The sequence below is a fragment of the Acanthisitta chloris genome, unplaced genomic scaffold, assembly GCF_000695815.1.
Source record: "Acanthisitta chloris isolate BGI_N310 unplaced genomic scaffold, ASM69581v1 scaffold174, whole genome shotgun sequence".
NCBI lineage: Eukaryota > Metazoa > Chordata > Aves > Passeriformes > Acanthisittidae > Acanthisitta > Acanthisitta chloris.
In genome coordinates, this window is record NW_008667482.1 from 6,189 (window position 1) to 12,376 (window position 6,188).

Here is a 6,188-nt window from a genome sequence, read left to right on the forward strand (position 1 = left end):
TGACTTGAGCTGGTGTCTCTATTTGTTTGGGTTCCCCACCAGGACACCCCAGAGTGCACCACCAAGGAGAACCTCTTGCCATGGGAGATCTTATGACCCCACAAGTCAGGACCACAGTGAAGTTCTAAAGGTAAATTCTCAGTCACAAATACTTAGTAAAATACCCAGACACAGGACCTAGAAGGAGAAAGTCACATCCAATAGAGTCTGAGAGTGGAGTGAGCAGCTTGGAAAGTTGAACCTGCAGTGGTGGTGATGGAGGAGACAGCAGGACCCACATCACAGCTCCCAGTTGGCTCAGCCCTGAGGTGGCTGAGCACAGAAACAGAGGGACTGACTCTGACCTTCTGCCTTTCCTGGATTCCTCTGTAAGAGGCTGATGGAGGTTTGACCCTGTGACCAAGCAGGGAAAAGCTGTTTTGGCCAAAACACTAATAGCTTTGTCTGTGCATGGAACAGAAGGCAGGAACAGCTTCATCATACCATAAAGACATATGAGATGGACTTTTGGCCTTCAGGAAGTCAGATGAGGTGAACTAACAGCCTGAGGGTTATGGATCTAGGAAGAGGCAAAATGCAGAGAAAAACCTTCTCTTACTCTAAGCCACATTCCCAGCAAAGCATGACTAACAACCCTCCCAGGCCTGGCTGGACACTCTCCTCTCCTTCCATTACCAGGAGCCTTCTGGGAGCCATAGCTGAGTATAACTCTCCTGTATTCCTCTGCTTACAGGCACTGCTCATTATTTACTGGAGATCCTCAGTGCCTCAACAGCATTTGAAGCAAGTGGGAAGTGCTGCAGCAGTAAAGAGACAGCCAGAGCTGGCAGAGAAGAAAAGGCTGCCAGTAATTGCTCCTATTTATCACCCTGGTTCCTCTGCCTTGCCCACAGCAGCTCTGTGGCTGTCCATGGGGTGGGCTCTGTTCTTCTGCCTTCCCTCAATCCTTGCTTTGCAGCTATCCCTGGGGATCACACTTTTATCCCAGCTGATAGGACGAGGGGAAACAGCCTCAAGTTGCACCAGAGGAGGTTTAGATTGGATACTAGGGACAATTTCTTCACTGAAAGGGTAGTCAGGCCCTGGCACAGCTGCCCAGGGCAGTGGTGGAGTTGTCATGGCTGGAAGTGTTCAAAACACCTGCAGATGTGGCACTTGAGGACATGGTTTAGTGGTGGGCCTGGCAGAGTTTGGACTCAATGATCTTAGAGGGCTTTTCCAACCTTGATGATTCCATGAGTCTCTGATTCTAAGATGCAGGCAGAGCCTGAAGATGGACTTCACAGTGACATGGGGTGGAAGTGCCAGGGTTGAGTCATGGCTGGAAGTGTTCAAAACACCTGCAGATGTGGCACTTGAGGACATGGTTTAGTGGTGGGCCTGGCAGAGTTTGGACTCAATGATCTTAGAGGGCTTTTCCAACCTTGATGATTCCATGAGTCTCTGATTCTAAGATGCAGGCAGAGCCTGAAGATGGACTTCACAGTGACATGGGGTGGAAGTGCCAGGGTTGAGTGCAGAAAGGAGCACCAGACTTCTACCCTGCACAAACACCTATGGGAATGTGCACACACACAGAATGACAGAATAATCAGAGCTGGAAGAGACCCATGAATTTCATCTAGTCCAGCTCCTGGGACACACATGTTCACACATGTTTTCTTGAGGTGGTCCTGTGCAGGACTAGGAGTTGGACTTGCTGATCTTTGTGACTCCCATCCAACTCAGGAGACTCCATGATTCTATGACTCTTTCCAAAACTCATGTTGTTTGCCCTAGTCCAAGCTTACAGCTCTTCATAAATTCAAGCTTTGGCAAAGCTCTGTGCAATGCTGAGAGCTTTCAGTCAGGTCTGACAAACACTGGAGCTCTTATTCCAGGAGGGAAGTGACTGTAGTAACTCCATACAAACCACCTCTTTGTGGCAACCAGGAGGCTTATACTGTTAATGATGCCATAGCAAAACACTCCCAGAAGGATGCAATTAGGAAAGGTTGGTGATAATGGGCATTAAAGAGGCATTTTATCAGCTCTCTGTTGGGTGGTAAAAAGCTGCTCAAGCAGGGTTGTACCTGGGTAGAGCTTAAAGCACCCCACATGTTCTCCTCTCTGCAACACCTCCTGCCCCAGTCTTCTCTGATCTGTGGTTGCCATCACCAGTGTTCTCTGTACAACACCTCTCATGCCATAGAAGCTTCTCTTCAGCAGCAGAAGGTTCACCTTTTCCACCCCTGGAGCCCCTGACCATCAGACAGGCACTTTCAGAGACATGAGATGTTTCCACTGACTCAGGACATGAGATGAGTTTGTTCCTGTTCCTCTTTTCACCAGTTCTTCTGCTCTTTCCTCACCTCTCAGCATTCCAGTAACAGATTACTGTTGTTAAGGGTGTTGTGTGATTCTTCCCAGCTGAATCCTGACCCTCCTGAGCTAGTGGCTGTTCACATTCAAGGCAGTGCCTGCTGAGAAGATTTTGTCACCCTAAAGAAATGAGACCAGACAGTAGGAAAGGAAAATAAGTTAAGTTACCCTCTGGTAAAGAGGGAAAGAAAGGAAAAGAAGTTAGTATCTCCCTCTCAATAGAGGGAGGAGCTAAACCAAACCCACACAGACAACCAGTCACAGTCTCAAATCTCTAAGGTCTATTTCTCCACCTCAGTGATAGTTATTTGGGACTCACTTTGTACTCTCAGGAACTTCCTGGCTGTCTTCAGGTGTGTTAATGCACAGATCTGCTTTAAGTTAAGCTGGAGCATTCTGGAGTCTATTCTTTGTCTCTACAGACCATACAAGGCACTTAGAGGTCTGGATTAGATACAGACATCTAGTTATGGGGACATGAATCCCATCCCTGTAGTTTATCAGGGCAATGCCTTCATTCCTCTGCCTGTGCAAACTAGGCAAACTAACATGTCTCATTACAACAATATGTTCACTAAACTGCAATAAATCCCTGCTGCCTACTGACAGAGAATCATAGAATGGTGTGAGTTGGAAGGGACCCTGAAAACCATCTCATTCCACTCCCTGCCATGGGCAGGGACACCTTCCACAAGGCCAAGTTGCTCCAAGCTCTATTTTCCCTTGCCTTTGCTGATCACATAGATCCCTTAAGCTGAGCAGGTTCTAATCCCAGTGCAATGGTCTGTGTGATGCAGAGGTGTCAGACTGTTTATCCCAAAAACACACACTGCTCAGAACATCTGAACCTTTTAACATCACAACAGGCCACGGTTGAACACAGAACCCAAGACTAAAACAGCATAGGATCAGAGAAAGCATAAATTCCTGTGTATCTACCACACTCTTCTGCAGCTGGAGATAAGGAAACCAGCTACACTTCTCTTCAGTTTGCCTTCCCCTGTGGCAAATAGCTTTGGCTTAATTTCTAAGCCAAGCTACAGCTTTCCCAAATGTTTTCTTTCAAGCAGCCATTAAGGATGAAGGGTTAAAGTTGCCACTTTGTGTCTCTGACAGGGCAGAGTATAAGCAGCAGCTAAATCACAGCAGGGCAGACAGAAGGGCAATGAGTCTCTGCTGGCCTTGCAAAAAATGGCTCAGGTGCACTAATGCATCTTCTTGAGCAATGCCTCCCCCAGTGAAATTCTGCTTGCTGAGGTGCTCCTTAATCAAAGGAGTAGCTATTACCTGTGACATGACCAGGAATTTGATGGTTTCTCTCATCATCAGCAAGGGAAGGAGAAATGCTTTACCAGAGTGGCTAAAAAAATCCTAGAAACCCAAAGACTAAAGGCTTGTGAGAACAGCCCTGGAAAAGGGAACATCTTGCCCTTAAGAAGTGCCTGAGGAAAAGTGATCAGAAGAGCAGATATTATAGAGAACATTTTCCAGTGATTCCTTTTCAAACAGCTCCAGGCAAATGATTATTAGCAGGGATGAATGACCCTTCACAGAAATCTTCCACCTCAATGAGCCTGAGATTCTAATTCAGCATTGAAAAGAACTGGGCAATGGTTTAAGTGGTTATGGGTTGACTGTGGGATGAACTGGATATAGATGTCCATTCTCCTTCCATCCCCCCTAAAAGCACACCTGGAGAGAGCCTGGTGGATGCTGAGCAGGACTGGGATGACATGGTGAGAAATAGTCTGGGGAGTTATGCAGTGACAGTTTGCATGTGCCATGTGTGTATGAATACACAGGGAACAACTTCCCTAGAGCTCCTACAGCAGCAATTGGAAGACAAATTTAGAGACACACATAGTTATTTCTTTAGGGAGAAATCCTTCCCTGGGAGGGTGCTGTGGCATTGACACAGGTTGCCCAGAGAAGCTGTGGCTGCTCCATCCTTGGGAGTGTTCCAGGCCAGGTTGGATGAGGCTTGGAGCAACCTGAGGGAGTGGAAAGTGTCCCTGCCCATGGAAGGGGGTGGAACTAGATGATCTTTAAGGTCCCTTCCAACCCAAACCAGTCTGGGATTGTAAAATAGCCATCAAGATCTCCTTTCTGAGCTTGCCTTGAAGAAAGAGGGTTAGACCCTGTTATCTCCCTGGATATAACTTGGCAGCTCTTAAAATCCCTATCAAGACATCTCAGTTATACTTAGAAACATCCTGAAAGCAGAGGAGAAAATATTAGAGCAAACCAGGTAACTGGTAAAACCACATGTCTGATCTTTTAAGGTCTCTTTCATGCAAACCAGTCTGGGATTGTAATGGATACAATACATGCATTTCATGGTCTTGATTTCCAAAACTGATCTGTTCTTTTGTGAAGGCATCAGCAATCAGGATGAATTCAGTTTTCAGCAGCTCTTCCTTCAGCATTCCTTGGATCCCTCTCCACACCTCCTGCAGCCAGACAGGCACAGGGACAGGAGTGCTTGGCTGCCACGTTATCTCCGAACCAGTGACCTACATAGGAGCTGTGAGCAGGGGGTGCCAGTCAGAGCTAACAGGAGACACTTGGCTCAGCTGCAGAGACACTCACACATGAAGAATTTCTGCCTGGGTCATCAGCCCTGGCTGGCAGAGCTTGCTTGGCTCCGTGACACAGCTGAGCTGAGCTCTGGGTGCTGTGGTAAGACAGAGTCTGGCCCACATCTGTCACAGATGACAAAACCTGATTCTGATCACTGAATCACAGAATCTCCTGAGCTAGGAGGGGCACACAAAGATCATCAGTCCAACCCCTGCCCTGCCCAGGATACCCCAACAATCCACCCTGGGCCTGAGAGCATTGGTTGTCCTTCCTGTATGGCCCCACTCAGTGTTGCTCTGCTCAGGGAGGGATATTGCATCACTCCTGTGTCCTCTGGGCAGAGCAGGATGGGATCTGGGTAGGCATTGTGGCAGAAGGTCCCTCCATGGCTCTCCTGTAGCTGATGGGGTGAAAAGAGGCTTTTCCAGAGGGGAATTGGACCAGCTCCTTGGCTTCTAGCTCTGAATCACCAACTAGAGGAGCCTTTCTCTTGTCATCCTCAGGGCAGCCTTTAGAAACTCATAGGATGTCCTGAGCTGGAAGAGACAGGCAAGGACCATCAAATCCTGCCCTGCCCAGGACACCCCAACAATCCACCCCGAGACACAGCTGAGCTGAGCTCTGGGTGCTGTGGTAAGACAGAGTCTGGCCCACATCTGTCACAGATGACAAAACCTGATTCTGATCACTGAATCACAGAATCTCCTGAGCTAGGAGGGGCACACAAAGATCATCAGTCCAACCCCTGCCCTGCCCAGGATACCCCAACAATCCACCCTGGGCCTGAGAGCATTGGTTGTCCTTCCTGTATGGCCCCACTCAGTGTTGCTCTGCTCAGGGAGGGATATTGCATCACTCCTGTGTCCTCTGGGCAGAGCAGGATGGGATCTGGGTAGGCATTGTGGCAGAAGGTCCCTCCATGGCTCTCCTGTAGCTGATGGGGTGAAAAGAGGCTTTTCCAGAGGGGAATTGGACCAGCTCCTTGGCTTCTAGCTCTGAATCACCAACTAGAGGAGCGGAGCCTTTCTCATCCTCAGGGCAGCCTTTAGAAACTCATAGGATGTCCTGAGCTGGAAGAGACAGGCAAGGACCATCAAATCCTGCCCTGCCCAGGACACCCCAACAATCCACCCTGGGCCTGAGAGCATTGGCCAAACACTCCTGGAGCTCTGTCAGCCTTGGGGCTGTGCCCACTGCCCTGGGGAGCTGTTCAGTGCCCAAACACCTCTGGGGGAAGAACCTTTGCT